At 41.4% G+C, this 17,128-nt stretch overlaps 1 protein-coding gene across 8 annotated transcripts in view; it reads left to right on the top strand.

Annotated features, from left to right (window-relative positions):
* The window catches only part of UNKL (unk like zinc finger), a 147,600-nt gene that overhangs the window by 113,139 nt on the left and 17,333 nt on the right, over positions 1 to 17,128 (top strand). Inside the window, exon 1 of one of the 8 annotated variants that reach the window (XM_077829356.1) lies at positions 14,802 to 14,827. The exons of the other annotated variants lie outside the window; for them this stretch is intronic. The gene's annotated coding sequence lies outside the window, so the exon portion shown is untranslated. Of the gene's footprint in view, positions 1 to 14,801; positions 14,828 to 17,128 lie in introns of those variants that run through there. 8 annotated transcript variants of the gene reach the window in all.

The following is a 17,128-nucleotide window of genomic DNA, read 5'->3' as shown; positions in this document are numbered from 1 at the left end:
TCTTCCTTACTCTACCACCAGCTGTATTCCAGTTATACCTTCAGTAGTTCTTCCCTTCTTATTCACCCAATACCTCACATTCGCTCTCACCTTCTTTCCAACACACTCTCCCCATCCCATATCCTCTTCCTCACTTTCACTCAATAATTGACCCAGACATTTTTCTTTCTCAAATCACTGTCTTTCCGCTTCCTTGAAAGGTGAGGTTATTTGCTTCCTCTATAAGGCAAGGAGCCATTTGTATTGTGTTAAAGAGGCTCCCTTGCATGACAGACACTGGGCAGTGTGTAGTACCCATCAGCAACGTACGTGGCTATGTATCTACATGGCTTTGGGGAACCTTGATTACTACTAATTTTAATTATGTATTGTATAAGTGTCCACTTTGTGTTATAGAGCACAGTGGACAGGGTACATGTCATAATGAAGCATGAGGATGGGGGGGTCCCTCTTTCAGTCAGTCATGATACAGTTCAACTAGGACTGTCGATTAATAGCAGTTAACTCAATGAAATTAATTCAAAAAAATTGTGATAAAAAAATTAATTGCAGTTAATCGCACTGTTAAACAATAGAATACCAATTGAAATGTATTAAATATTTTAGGATGGTTTTCTACGTTTTCAAATACATTGATTTCTATTACAACACAGAATACAAAGTATACAGTGCTCACTTTATATTATTATTTTTATTACAAATATTTGCACTGTAAAAAATGGTAAATAGTATTTTTCAATTCACCTCATACAAGTATTCTAGTACAATCTCTTTATTGTGAAAGTGTAACTTACAAATGTTAATTTCTTTTTTGTTACATAACTGGACTCAAAACTGCACGATGTAAAACTTTAGAGACTACAAGTCCACTCTGTCCTACTTCTTGTTCAGCCAATCGCTAAGACAAACAAGTTTGTTTACATTTATGGGAGATACTGCTGTCTGCTTCTTATTTATAATGTGAGAAAGTGAGAACAGGCGTTCGCATGGCACTTGTGTAGCTGGCGTTGCAAGGTATTTATGTGCCAGATACGCTAAAATTCGTATGCTCCTTCATGCTTCAGCCACCATTCCGGAGGACATGCTTCCATGAAGATAATGCTCTTAAAAAAATAATGAATTAATTTAATTTGTGACTGAACTCTTTGGGGGAGAATTATACATCCCCTGCTCTGTTTTACCTGCATTCTGCCATATGTTTCATGTTATAGCAGTCTCGGATGATGACCCAGCACATGTTCATTTTAAGAACACTTTCACAGCAGATTTGACAAAACGCAAAGAAGCTACCAATGTGAGAGTTCTAAAAATAGCTACAGCACTCAACCCAAGGTTTAAGAATCTGAAGTGCTGTCCAAAATCTGAGAGGGACGAGGTGTGGAACATGCTGTCAGAAGTCTTAGAAGAGCAACACTCAGATGCGAATACTACAGAACCCGAACCACCAAAAAAGAAAATCGACCTTCTGCTGGTCGCGTCTGACTCAGATGATGAAAATGAGCATGCGTCGGTCCGCACTACTTTGGATCGTTATCGTGCAGAACCCATCATCAGCATGGAAGCATGTCCTCTGGAATGGTGATTAAAGCATGAAGGGACATGTGAATCTTTAGTGCATCTTGCAACGCTGGCTACAACAGTTCCATGCGAACGCCTCTTCTCACTTTCAGGTGACATAGTAAAGAAGAAGCGGGCAGCATTATCTCCTGCAAATCGTAACCAAACTTATTTTGTCTGAGCGATTGGCTGAAGTAGGACTGAGTGGATTTGTATGCTCTAAAGTTTTACATTGTTTTATTTTTGAATGCAGTTATTTTTTGTACATAATTCTACATTTGTAAGTTCAACTTTCATGATAAAGAGATTGCATTACAGTACTTGTATTAGGTGAATTGAAAAATACTATTTCTTTTGGTTTTTGCAGTGCAAATATTGGAAATAAAAATAATAATATAAAGTGAGCATTGTACACTTTGTACTCTGTGTTTTAATTGAAATCATTATATTTGAAAATGTCGAAAACACCCAAAAATATTTAAAGAAATGGTATTCTATTATTGTTTAACAGTGCGATTAATCATGAGATTAATTTTTTAATTGATTGACAGCCCTAAGTTCAACCAAATAAAGGAAATAGGACAATGTGTGCTTATAGCTCTGACCATTCCACAAGCAGCAATGAGTGGGGAGCCAGGCTGAGAGAGCTGTTTACAACTTCAAACTGCTTCCACCTGCTTGCCCCTAGGATTTCCACAGGGTTGTCTGTTATTGCTGCAGCCCAGACTTTTCACTATGAGTAGAAACAGCAATAAAGGTACATACGGATTGAGGGTAGAGAGCCCTTTAGGACCTCTGAGTTCACATTCACCCATAGATCTAGTTCTCCCATAGACCATCTGTTACTGTAGGTTAGCTTCCAGAGTCTATTGGTTTTGATTTTGAAGATGAAAAAAGGACGCCTAACTATTCAAAATAGAAACATTGTTTTGACTGAAAGTGTTCTGGGAGGGAGTTAGGTGAAGACAGATCTAGTCCATTGTGGGTTGACTAGGAGAATTGAGAACTATGACAGCACAAAGGAGGATCAGGAATCTCCTGCCAATCACAGACGTGATGAAATGAAGGAGAGCAGAGTTGGAGAGGTTTTTCTTAAAAGTATGTTTGTCATGTTCTGGGCTGCAATCCAGACCAGTGCAGGGTTGTGTCACTGCCTGTCTTGCAACCCTCAATGCCTCAAAATGCTCTGCTGCTGTGGTTTTCTTTTCAGGATGCTTCCAGTCAAGACACAAACATGCAGTATTCTGAGTATTTGTATGCTATGCAGCCCTGGTCCAGTGCTCTGACCCCAGCAGCCTGCCTACAACATAGCAGCCCCATTCTGGAACTCACCACTCTTTGGTTACTTCTTGCAGAGATGACCCCAACACACTCCCTGTCCCAAATTTCCCCAAAACTACGCTGAAGCATCCAGCCCTCTCCTGGAACACTCAGAGAAATAATAATGTTTGTTTGCTCCTTTAAAGAAACAAAAGCACGTCACAGCTTATTAACTTACCTGGGGTAAATGCACCCTTCTGTTCAAGCACAGCACTGAGTTGGTTTATTGTAAAAATAAAACAAATTTATTAACAAAAGAATATTGGTTAAGTGATACCAAGTAAAAGGAATAAAGTTAAGGGTTACAAACAAAAGTAAAAATATGCTTTCTAATTGCCAAGACCTAATTTAACAAGTTACAGTCTTCGTTCAAGATCCTTACCAATCTTCCATTCCCAGAGATTTCAGCCCCCTTGTTAGAGGGACCCGTCGTTATCAACTTGCAAGTGCTCGGGCCTCTTGTGTGCAAGATGGCTTCTCCTCTCCCCTTCTATCTTCCCAAACTTACTGTTTTGTCCGGATGACCTCATGCTGTTCTTCTCTTCCTGTGGGCTTCCGAGCCCCCCGCTGATTCATATGTAAATGAGGCTTCCACTGTTTTTGGTTGCACTTTGTTTAATTTCATCGGAGACAGGTAGATAGCTCCCTTAACTCCTGTCTGGGAGAAAACCTATTTCTCCCTGTGTTTGGTCACAGATTTTAAAGCATAATATAATTAAATATCCATATTTTCTCCTATAGTGTTAATATAGTACATACATTTCACAGTGATATTAGTCTCCAATGTGTCTTTAGCTTTCATAAGATCTTACTTGATTCACTTTTATAATACAGTAGTATTATATGCAATCAGTTGATTCAATTATTTATCATTTGAAGTTCAGATCCCCTGTGATTATAGCCCAGATGAAGTTTTTCTCTCCTGTTGGGGGCGTAGCTGTCATACTAACTTCTCCCCAGATTAATAGCTTGTTTACGTTTTATGTAAATGGACCATTATTGTCTCTGCCTGAGACAAGTATACGTTCTTCTGTCTAGGGCAAACTGGGCTCATACTTTGCTTGCCAAACACATTTTAAGAACATAATGCTAACACGTATTCATAATTCTTTGTAGACACCCTGTGTGTACAGCATTCAAAAATATTAATGATCAGTGAGTTATTAATTTTCCAACTATACCCCTACATGCCATCTTTTATACACAGATTATAACAACAGTATTAGGTGCAGTGAGTATTTCAGGCTTGACAAGAGCTGCTGACACAGAGTCGTGAACTACAGATGATATTATAGCATAAAGGACAAAGACTAAAACACAGAGTAGTATCCCAAAATGCAAGCAATATAAATCCCCATGAGTTTATTCAGTTAAGGAGTAGTTAAAGTCCAGTGTTCACCAGTTTGGTGAGGCCCTCTGGACCCTGTATTGTTCTCCATGGGTTTTTCCTCCCATGGTCACTCTTAGTGCACCCCAAACACACTATTTTTAGTACTGTTTTTTCCTACATGTGTCTGAAAGGGAGAGGACCCAGTATTTTTAAGAGCCCCAGACTTCAGATGTAAAAAAGAATAAAACAAATCTGAAATTTAAATGGTTTCCTAATTTTTAACTTATTTTTATAAGTGAAAAACTGTATCTCTACGTATAAGTTAACAGCTCAGAGTATTCACACTTGTTTTGTTGTAAATTGGGTATTTTTGAAAATAAAGCATTCTTTATCGTTTTTAACTTCATGTTCCACTCATCCACAAAAGTATATAACCTTTATAGACATTATTCATTTGTTTTCTAAATGCATTACATTCTTTTCAGAGTAAATACACATTCATGAAGGACTGGCTATATGGCTGTTGTATAATGTGATAGAATAGGAACAGTGTATTGCATTCATTAGAGAGACAAAGTGGGTGAGTAGTATCGGGGGTAGCCATGTTTGTCTGTTTCCACAAAAACAACAAGCATCTGAAGAAGTGGGTTTTTTACCCATGAAAGCTTATGCCCAAATACATCTGTTAGTCTTTAAGGTGCCACTGGACTCCTTGTTGTTAAGGTGGGTGAGGTAATACAAGAGAGAGACAAGCTGATTCTTCAACTCTGTGTAAGGCTGAAAGCTTGTCTCTTCTCACCAACAGAAGTTGGTTGAATAAAAGGTATTATCTCACCCACCTAGTCTCTAATATCCTGGGACCAATACGGCTACAGGCACACTGCATATTGCATTCATTGACAGATTCTGTGGCTTAGCATGTGATTAGGGAGTTGCTCTGATTAGCTGGTGCATCTGAACAATTCTGTTTAAATTGGTGTGTGCCAGAGACCAGGAGACTGCAGACCAGTGAGTCAGCACTTCCCGAGAGGGTAAGTTGGGCATCTGATTTCTTTCAGTAGAGAAATCAATGAAGAATATTAAATGGAGGATGTTTTCACCAACTTTATAATAAGTGCATAGTTGTTTTTCTAAAAAACTGAGCTGTGAGATACAACTGACAAGAAGTGATTTTAAGCTATTCTTAAATTACAGATTTTTTAAGATTGCAAATCCTGGTCAGTCTTATTTCTGATTATTTTAAAATAAAAGTAATTGAAATATAATTTAAAAGTTTTCATAACCAGTGTTTAAATATTCAAGTAAATCATATTTTACTAAGAAAAATATTCTAGCTGAAATATTTTGGTTAGTTAGATGTAATGTTATTAATATGACAGTAAAATACATACCAGTGTAGTAAATTTGCTTTAATTTAAAAATTAAAATATTAAAAAGATCAACATTGAATATAATATTTTAAAATGCTATATTTCATTTTCAATAATACTTTATTGACATGAGAAGCTGGACAGATGTTGCAAAGCACAATGTCAAATAAATCTGGGCTTTTCATGATATACTGTATTTGATTATTTTTGATGTTCCAGTTGAATTAGGTATTGAGGTAAGCAGAATGTTGCTTTTCTTACTGTAAATATTCTTATGGTGTGTGTGTTTTTGCATAAATAAAAAACATGTACTGCTGTTTCTGTTAACAGAATCAGTAGAATTGGGGTAACTGGGATCTCTTTTATGCATACATTGCTGTGTTTACAGTGACTTACTGCCTTTTCTCTCTAAAGCAAGGACTTAGCCTCTTGAGTTACTGGCATGTGTGAATATAATTGCTGGAGTTGTGATAGCTATGCCTTGTGTGTATGTGTGTGAGTGCAGTGAAAATAATGTGCTTTATTTCTGTCACTGTCAAGAGAACCCATTAGAAAACCAAGTTATTTAAGGTTTCAGAGTAGCAGCAGTGTTAGTTTGTATTCGCAAAAAGAAAAGGAGTACTTGTGGCACCTTAGAAACTAACCAATTTATTTGAGAATAGAATGCATCCGATGAAGTGAGCTGTAGCTCACGAAAGCTTATGCTCAAATAAATTTGTTAGTCTCTAAGGTGCCACAAGTACTCCTTTTCTTTTTCCAGTTATTTAAGTGATATGTAACTTGGCCCTACGACTGTGCTTTATGCTGGTGTTTGCCACAAAGCTCTGCCTTTGAGCGATTTTGGTTTTAAACTAAAAGTTGTAAATCATATAAATATAACATCTCCTTCTCGCCTCCATCTCTGAAAGCTTGCAAGACTAGGGTGGTTTGGTTACTATTCTAATTTAACAAAAAAAAAATCAATCAAATATGGCTAATTAGGGTTCATTGGCTTCCTCTAATTCCTTTTGGTATTTTGGGGGTGAACTATTAAACTAGCCAAGTGATTAAACTTTGAGGAATAGTTGCTGGGCATATTCAGTATTTGCTGTTTATGAACTTTAATATCTGTAAAATCCACCCTAAGTAATTTACATGAAAGATGAGTACTGTAGCTTTGGATGACACTGCAGCACGTCATGGTATTCTGCTTTATGTTTTTTAATAATGCACAGGTGCATGTATTATACTTTTTTATATACTGGGAAAAATGAAAATATAGGATGCACTTTTTTTAACTTAGCCCCAGTCAGGAAAATCCACTTAATAGGAATGCTTCTGGAGGAACTAATCTCCAGTGTTGTTCACTGGGAAGAATTGCTGCTGAGTAGGAACAGTAATAATGTTGGTTAATTGAGAAATAAGATACATCCCTTCCCGCTGAATATAACTGGGATTTTTTGTTCAATGCAGAATTTCTGATCTCTGCAGAATCTGTTGTGGAACTTCTAAGCTTTACTGGCACTATCTTGAGAAAATAGAAAAGTAACTGAAACATGACAATAGGTACTACCTTTCTTGGTAGAGTCCAGACCACTGAGGGACGGTCACCCCTGCCCTGCGACTTTGGGTGCCTTAAAAGCCTGACCTTAAAGTCTGACCTGTCAAGCCTGACCTTAAAAACCTCTAAGGAAGGAGATTCCACCACCTCCCTAGGTAACCCATTCCAGTGCTTCACCACCCTCCTAGTGAAAAAGTTTTTTCCTAATATCCAACCTAAAACTCCCCCACCGCAATTTGAGACCATTACGCCTGGTTCTGTCATCTGCTATCACTGAGAACAGTCTAGATCCATCCTCTTTGGAACCCCCTTTCAGGTAGTTGAAAGCAGCTATCAAATCCCCCCTCATTCTTCTCTTCTGCAGACTAAATAATCCCAGTTCCCTCAGCCTCTCCTCATAAATCATGTGCTCCAGCCCCCTAATAATTTTTGTTGCGCTCCACTGGACTCTTTCCAATTTTTCCATATCCTTCTTGTAGTGTGGGGCCCAAAACTGGACACAGTACAAATAGAGGGGAATGATCATGTCCCTCGATCGGCTGGCAATGCTCCTACTTATACGGCCCAAAATGCCATTGGCTTTCTTGGCAACAAGGGCATGCTGTTGACTCATCTCCACCTTCTCATCCACTGTAACCCCTAGGTCCTTTTCTGCAGAACTGCTGCCTAGCCACTTGGTCCCGAGTCTGTAGCAGTGCATGGGATTCTTCCATCCTAAGTGCAGGACTCTGCACTTGTCCTTGTTGAACCTCATCAGGTTTCTTTTGGCCCAATCCTCTAATTTGTCCAGATCCCTCTGTATCCTATCCCTACCCTCCAGTGTATCTACCACTCCTTAGTTTAGTGTCATCTGCAAACTTGCTGAGGGTGCAATCCATGCCATCCTCCAGATCATTAATAAAGATATCGAACAAAACTGGCCCCAGGACCGACCCTTGGTGGACTCTGCTTTATACTGGCTGCCAACTAGACATGGAGCCCTTGATCACTACCTGTTGAGACCGACAATCTAGCCAGCTTTCTATCGACCTTATAGTCCATTCATCCAGCCCATACTTCTTTAACTTGCTGGCAAGAATACTGTGGGAGACCGTATCAAAAGCTTTGCTAAAGTCAAGCAACAACACGTCCACTGCTTTCCCCTCATCCACAGAGCCAGTTATCTCATCATAGAAGGCAGTTAGGTTCGTCAGGCATGACTCGCCCTTGGTGAATCCATGGTGACTGTTCCTGATCACTTTCCTCTCATCTAAGTGCTTCAGAATTGATTCCTTGAGGACCTGCTCCATGATTTTTCCAGGGACTGAGGTGAGGTGACTGGCCTATAATTCCCTGGATCTTCCTTTTCCCTTTTTTAAAGATGGGCACTACATTAGCCTTTTTCCAGTCATCCGGGACCTCCCCCGATCACTATTTATTTTCAAAAATAATGGCCAATGGCTCTGCAATCACATCCGCCAACTCCTTTAGAACCATCGGATGCAGCACATCCAGCCCCATGGACTTGTGCTCATCCAGCTTTTCTAAATAGTCCCGAACCACTTCTTTCTCCACAGAGGACTGGTCACCTCCTCCCCATGCTGTGCTGCCCAGTGCAGTAGTCTGGGAGCTGACCTTGTTTGTGAAGACAGAGGCAAAAAAAGCATTGAGTACATTAGCTTTTTCCACATCCTCTGTCACTAGATTGCCTTCCCCATTCAGTAAGGGGCCCACACTTTCCATGACCACCTTCTTGTTGCTAACATACCTGTAGAAACCATTCTTGTTACTCTTAACATCCTTTGTTAGCTGCAACTCCAAGTGTGATTTGGCCTTCCTGATGTCACTCCTGCATGCCTGAGCAATATTTTTATACTCTTCCTTGGTCATTTGTCCAATTTTCCACTTCTTGTAAGCTTCTTTTTTGTGTTTAAGATCAGCAAGGATTTCACTGTTCAGTCAAGCTGGTTGCCTGCCACATTTACTATTCTTTCTACACATCAGGATGGTTTGTTCCTGCAACCTCAACAAGGATTCTTTAAAATACAGCCAGCTCTCCTGGACTCCTTTCCCCCTCATGTTGTTCTCCCAGGGGATCCTGCCCATCAGGATGAGTTTCAAGTGAGTACAAGTATTAAGGCATTAAAGTCTAGGGCAGCTCTTCAGGCTTTGGGCATCTGCAAGCCAGGACAAAAAAGAGGGTTCAGTCCACAATCCCAGCATAGACTGCGCATATCTCAGTACATAGCTCAATGCCACTATGAGCCTCAGAGAAAGAAAGGCAAATTCCCCAAGCGTAAATCATCTGGCACACAATCTTCGTCATCCCAGCCCTCTACGTCCAAACACCAATTTTGATGGGTAGGTTAAGGCACCGTTAGACTGCTCCCCCCAACTAATTCAGCAGTCATCACTTTACACCCATTTGGTCTCACCGATTGGCAGCATTCCATGGTGCCTGGGAACGCATAACATCAGACTGATGGGTCTTGGAGATCGTTCAAACTGGGTACTCCATTCATTAAACCTCCCTTCCCCATCCCTCTTCAGGGACCCTTCTCATGAGAGTTTTCTGCGAGAAGAGGTAGATGGTCTCCTCCAGTTAGGAGCCATAGAACCGGTACCTCAAAATCTATGAGGCAAATGGTTCTACTCTCATTATTTCCTAATACTCAAAAGGAAGGGAGGTTGGATACCTATACCAGACCTGAGAACTCTCACTAAGTGTGTCAGTGCTCAAAAGTTCAAGATGGTCACCTTGTCAACGATCATTCCAGCATTGGAACAGGGAGATAAGTGTCCTGAAGGTCAAGGGTTGAAAAACAGTTTTCATATTTCCAATCCTGCCAACTCTCAGACGATTTCTCTGATTCACTCTGGGCAAAGAACACCACCAACAGAGGGTGATTCCCTTCAGCCTATCATTAGCCCTGAAGGTATTTTCCAAGATCCTCTCAGTAGTGGCCAGTCACCTGCGCTCCCAAGGGATCATGATTTATCCATACCTGGATGACTGCCGCCTCAGAGGCAATTCTCCAAGAGGCTCACCAAGTCACCAAAGCTGCAATGCACTTGTTTATGGAACTTGGCCTATGGATCAACACCCAGAAATCAACCCTCACTCCAGTACAATGGCTGGAATTAATAGGTGCTGACTTTGACTCGTTACAGGCTAGATCTCTCTCTTGCCTCAACACAGGTTCCTCTCCTTGGTCACGTTCCTAGAGACCATTCAGAGCAGCCGTCAAATATCAGTCTGACTCAGTCTCCAAATCTCGAGGCATATGGCAGCAAGCACAGCAGTGATACCACATGCCAGGATTCACATGAGATGTTTTCAAATGTGGTTCAGCTCAGTTTACGGACCAAACAGACTCAGACTAGACAAGCTCCTGTCACCACCCACCAGGATCAAAAACTCCATAGACTGGTTGAAGGACCCAGCCAATGTTTGGAAAGGGATCCTCTTCTTGCAAGCCCCACTGTCATTACTTCTCACCACTGACACATCATAAATAGGATGGGGCATGCATCTAAACGGCCTCACGACACAAGGCAGGTGGTCGTCCATGGAGATATCTCTTCACATCAGTCTCCTCGAGCTAAGAGCAGTCAGGAACGCCTCTGCCCATTTCCTCCCACTGATCAAAGGATCCCATATGACGATCCTAATGGACAACATAGCCTGTCTGTACTACATCAAGCGATGGGGGAGTCAGGTCTCCCTCCCTCTCTGTGGAAGTGATGAGGCTATGGAACTGGTTCATCTCCCATGACGTCCTACTGTCCGCAGCTTACCCCCCAAGCGCACAAAATTCGATAGCGGACAGTCAGTTGCAAATTTCCACATGACCACAAGTGGGAAATAGACCCAACAATACTTCATGACCTATTCAGACGTTGCGGGACGCTGTCCACAGACCTGTTCACCACTCACTTGAACAAGAAATGTTCACGCTACTGCTCCAGAGCGGGGATGGGACAGCATTCCATGGATGATGCCCTCCTCCTCCCCTGGGTTAGGGACCTTCTCTACAGGCCTAGTACCCTTACCTGTCACAGCTCGTGACATGCCTTCAGATCCCTCTCACAACCATTCTGCACCTCCTCTCACAGAACAGAGGATGTATCCTACATCCCAACTTGGTAGTCCTCCACCTCAAGGCATGTCTCCTGCTTGGTTCCAACGCCTAGAAAGCTCCTGTTCAAGGGAAGTATGAGAAGTTCTGTTACACAGAAGAGAGTCCTTGATATGACATACTTCCCTGCAAAAATTGTCCAGGTTCCAGATTTAGTGCAAGTCCCAACAAATCTCCCCAACATCTGTAACTGTTCTATGTATCCTAGACTATGCATTGACCCTAAATAGGTCAGGACTATCTTTAAGTTCTCTCAGGATCCACCTTGTGGCTATAAAAGCTTTCCACCAACCTGTAGAGGGGTTCCCTGTGCTGCCAGACCCAACTACTAAAAGATTCCTCAGAGAAATAGTAAACCTCTTCCCACAACCTTGACTTCCTACCTCCATGTGGGACCTAAACCTGGTTCTGAAAGGACTGATTAGGCCTCCCTTCAAACCCATGGCCATGTGTTAGGTGAAAACAGCCTTCCTGATAACGATTATCTTGGCCAGGAGAGTAAGAGAGTTAGCGACCTTGATGGCACATCCCTCCATATATTTTTTCCAGACAAGGTTACATTCAGGCTGCATCCTAAATTCATCCCAAAGGTAATGTGACAAGTTGGATCACAGAAACACCTTTGGGACTGCCACCTGATGTGCCTAGACTACCTCTGAGCCCGTTTTCCGTGCGAGCTTGGGACTTCAGTGCCTTGCCTTGTTTGAGCCAGACATGCTTGCCTGCTGCAAACACAGATCCAAGTCTGAACCACGTCCCCTTACAAGCTGCAGGCTTAACTGAAAACAGCTTAAGAAGTGTTTCTGTCTCCAGCAGTCAGATACCCAGCTCCAAATAAATCTGTTTTACCCTGTATAAAGCTTATACAGGTAAACTCATAAATTGTTTGCCCTCTAAAACACTGATAGAGAGATATGCACCGCTGTTTGCTCCACCAGGTATTAATACTTGCTCTGAGTTAATTAACAAGTAAAAAGTGATTTTATTAAATATAAAAGTAGGATTTAAGTGGTTCCAAGTAATAACAGACAGAACAAAGTAAATTACCAAGCAAAATAAAATAAAACACACAAGTCTAAGCCTAATACAGTAGAAAACTGAATACAGATAAAATCTCGGCCTCAGACATGTTTCAATAAGCTTCTTTTTCAGACTTTCCTAGTCTGGGCCAAATCCTTTCCCCGGTACAGTCCTTGTTCCAGCTCAAGTGGTAGCTAGGGGATTTCTTATGGCTGCAGCCTCCTTTGTTCTGTTCCACCCCCTTATATATCTTTTGCACAAGGTGGGAATCCTTTGTCCCTCTCTGGGTTCCCACCCCTCCTCCTAAATGGAAAAGCACCAGGTTAAAGATGGATTCCAGTTCAGGTGACATGATCACATGTCACTGTAAGACTTCATTACCCACTTGCTAGCACGCGGGTATACAGGAAGACTTACAAGTAAACAGAGCCATTTACAACCAATTGTCCTGATTAATGGGAGCCATCAAGATTCCAAGCCACCATTAATGGCCCACACTTTGCCTAATTACAATAGGACCGTAGAGTTATATTTCATATTTCTAGTTTCAGATACAAGAATGATACATTCATACAAATAGGATGAATACATGCAGAAGAACATAACCTTTGCACAGATATGTAACATGACATGTCATGTAACATGTCATGTAACATGACATATCTAGCATAAAACATATTCCAGTTATGTCATATTTACATTCATAAGCATATTTCTATAAAGCATTATGGGCTGCAACATCACAGCTAACCTCTCCGTTTCATATAAATCTTTTGATTCACCTTCCAATCTTTTACCCAAACCTCACCAGGACAGCAGGATATATGCTATACTGCATATTTTAGATGTTAGGAGAGCCCTGGCCTTCTGTCTGGACAGGACAAAGTCTTCAGGAAGTCCCTTAGATTCTTCCTCTCCATTGCAGACAGATCCAAGGGCTCAGCAATATCAGCCAAAAGACTCTCCAAGTGGGGTCTTGAATTTCATCAGACAGTGTTACCAAGTTCACAACATGATCCCTCCAGACTCTATTTGTACACACTCCATGAGGTCAATCTCCTCATCCATCGCCTTCTTCAAGAATATCCCTATCTCAGAGATCTGTAGAACAGCGACATGGATGTCAAGCCACACACTTTCGTGGAACACTGTGTGATTACTGGAGACTCTGCCTCTGATGCCATCTTCAGCTCCACTGTGCTGTCATCTGTTACTGACCTGATTCTGAAGTCCCAGCCCTCCAGAAGGGGTACTGCTAGGGTGCTCCACTACTCAAAGAAGAAATTATTCATCTTGTACAGTAATGACAGTTCTTTGAGATGTGTGTCCCTATGAGTGCTCCACAAACCATCCTCCTCCCCCTCTACTTTGGAGTTCTCGTCAGTGGCTCTGCGGTAGAGAAGGAACTGAGGGGGTTAGCCTGTGCATGCTGACTAGCCTCGTGATGCAGCATGAGGAGGGAAAGTGTATGTGAAGGCCTAACAGACAATGCTACCAAAGTTCTCCGATCAACAGCGCAGGGACATAAGCACACCTACAGTGGAGCACCCATAAGGACTAACATCTTGAAAAAACATTGTTACTGCACAAGGTGAGTAACTTCTTCTTTCTGCACCCTTTCCTTGACAAAACATGGCCACTTGATAAGTGATGGCCCATCAGCTTTGATGACACCTGGCTAGGTGTCAACTTGTCCTTTGTCTTTGAGAAACCGGTTTACCCACTCCCCAGATTTGTCTGGTAAATACACTTTAGTCATGATTTAAGCTTATGTTCTTAACTTTACATATAATGTTGTTACATAGATTTTACCATGATATTATTAACAGTTAGTTTTTTCAAATGATACCTTACAAGACATATTTTATACAAAGATTATTACAGTAGTGTGTAGGGTATAACTATAGGGGTGTATTCTGTTACAATAGGCCACCCCAATTAAGCAACTTCTGCTACATGTATCTTGGCTTTTTAAGAACAGTATTATTCTGTGTTTATGTGAAAGAGATTTTCAAAGGCAAAAATGGGAATTAGGTCCCTAACTGTCATTTGTGCCTTTTGAAAATCTCCCTTGTAACATGTATAACTATTTTCTGAAGACTGACATCTTATTTCTTTGTTGCTTCATTCTTTTCAGGTGCTCATGTTCCACTGAGATGTTAGCAACAGGTGGACATTTCAAACTGATTTACATTAGGCAACAAGTGATGCATTTTGCCTCAGCTGTCAATAATTAATTCTTATTAATATTTAAGAATGTGCCTGAAGTTTTAGAAGTCTTGGTAGATACTTTTGTGAAATTCTGCAGGTGTAACAATGCGGCAGAATTTTCTTTATTTATTAGATTTTTCTACTTTCTCAGACTGATTTTTTTGTTTTGTTTTTTAAGGCAAGAAGATAAGACTGTTTTTTATATAAAATGCGTTATGTAAAGAAAACATCCGGGATCTGGGGCTCAATAATAGCATAGATTCAATATGCTACAGGAAGTCTTTAAATTTCAGCAATTCCAGAGAATTATGAGAACATAAAAGTTAGAAATGGAAAAGACCAGTTGGATTATTTCTAGGAGGTCAGTGCAAGATTATTCCGCACAATCATTTTCTAGTGTTTAGTCTTGCTTATTTTTAAAAGTGGCCTTTCCACCAGCTCTCTAGGGCGTTCCACAACCTAATATTGCTCACTTTCAGAAATTTTTTCTTAATGCTTGAATAGAAAAGAACACAAAGGAATTCCTATTTGACAGAAATAAGTAATTTTTTGGATGTGATAATTCTGTTTTTTGTTGCGTGATGGTATAATTCATTTCTTTTTGGGGAAATGGTGCACTGAAATTGCTAACTGGGATCCAGTTAATTGAACTATTAAAGTTATGTATCAGAGGCGTAGCTGTGTTAGGCTGGGTCTGTAAAAGCAGCAGAGTGTCCTGTGGCTCCTTATAGACTAACAGACGTATTGGAGCATAAGCTTTCGTGGGTGAATACCCACTTTGTAGGATGCATGTAGTGGAAATTTCCAGAGGCAGGCATAAATATGCAAGCAAGAATCAGGCTAGGGATAATGAGGTTAGTTCAGTCAGGAAGGATGGGGCCCTCTTCTAGCAGTTGAGGTGTGAACACCAGGGAAGGAGAAACTGCTTTTGTAGTTGGAGAGCCAGTCACAGTCTTTGTTTAATCCTGAGCTGATGGTGTAAAATTTGCAAGTGAACTGAAGCTCAGCAGTTTCTCTTTGAAGTCTGGTCCTGAAGTTTTTTGGCTGCAGGATGGCTACCTTTAAATCTGCTATTGTGTGTCCAGGGAGGTTGAAGTGTTCTCCTACAGGTTTTTGTATATTGCCATTCCTAATATCTGATTTGTGTCCATTTATCCTTTTACGTAGGGACTGTCCAGTTTGGCCGATGTACATAGCAGAGGGGCACTGCTGGCACATGATGCCATATGATACGTTGGTGGACATGCAGGTGAATGAACCGATGATGGTGTGGCTGATCTGGTTAGGTCCTGTAATGGTGTCACTGGTGTAGATACATGGGCAGAGCTGGCATCGAGGTTTGTTGTATGGATTGGTTCCTGAGTTAGTGTTACTATGGTGCGGTGTGTAGTTGTTGGTGAGAATATGCTTCAGGTTGGTGGGTTGTCTGGGGGTGAGGACTGGCCTGCCTCCCAAGGCCTGTGAAAGTGAGGGATCGTTGTCCAGGATGGGTTGTAGATCACTGATGATGCGTTGGACAGGTTTTAGCTGAGGACTGTATGTGATGGCCAGTGGAGTTCTATTGGTTTCTTTCTTGGGCTTGTCTTGCAGCAGGAGACGTCTGGGTACACGTCTTGCTCTGTTAATCTGTTTCCTTATTTCTTTATGTGGGTATTGTAGTTTTGAGACTGCTTGGTGAAGATCTTGTAGGTGTTGGTCTCTGTCTCAGGGGCTGGAGCAAATGCGGTTGTACCTCAGCGCTTGGTTATAGACAATGGATCATGTTGTATCCGGGATGGAAGCTGGAGGCATGAAGGTAGGCATAGCGGTTGGTGGGTTTTCGGTATAGGGTGGTGTTAACGTGACCATCACTTATTTACACCCTAACCCTAAGCCCACAGACAACCCGCTAACCTGAGGCATATTTTCACCAGCAACTACACACCACACCATAGTAACTCTAGCTCAGGAACCAATCCATACAACAAACCTCGATGCCAACTCTGCCCATGTATCTACACCAGCGACACCATTACAGGACCTAACCAGATCAGCCACACCATCATCGGTTCATTCACCTGCACGTCCACCAATGTAACACACGGCACCATGTGCCAGAAGTGCCCCTCTGCTCTGTACATTGGCCAAACTGGACAGTCCCTACGTAAAAGGATAAATGGACACAAATCAGATATTAGGAATGGCAGTATACAAAAACCTGTAGGAGAACACTTCAACCTCCCTGGACACACAATAGCAGATTTAAAGGTAGCCATCCTGCAGCCAAAAAACTTCAGGACCAGACTTCAAAGAGAAACTGCTGAGCTTCAATTCATTTGCAAATTTTACACCATCAGCTCAGGATTAAACAAAGACTGTGACTGGCTCTCCAACTACAAAAGCAGTTTCTCCTTCCCTGGTGTTCACACCTCAACTGCTAGAAGAGGGCCCCATCCTCCCTGATTGAACTAACCTCGTTATCCCTAGCCTGATTCTTGCTTGCATATTTATGCCTGCCTCTGGAAATTTCCACTACATGTATCCGACAAAGTGGGTATTCACCCATGAAAGTTTATGCTCCAGTATGTCTGTTAGTCTATAAGGTGCCACAGGACTCTTTGCCGCTATTAAAGTTATGTTTTTGTGTGTCTTGGGGGACAATAGAATAAGGAGGAAAACATGA

Source organism: Eretmochelys imbricata, chromosome 10 (genome assembly GCF_965152235.1).
Source record: "Eretmochelys imbricata isolate rEreImb1 chromosome 10, rEreImb1.hap1, whole genome shotgun sequence".
Lineage (NCBI taxonomy): Eukaryota > Metazoa > Chordata > Testudines > Cheloniidae > Eretmochelys > Eretmochelys imbricata.
This window is presented reverse-complemented; position numbering and strand designations above follow the sequence as displayed.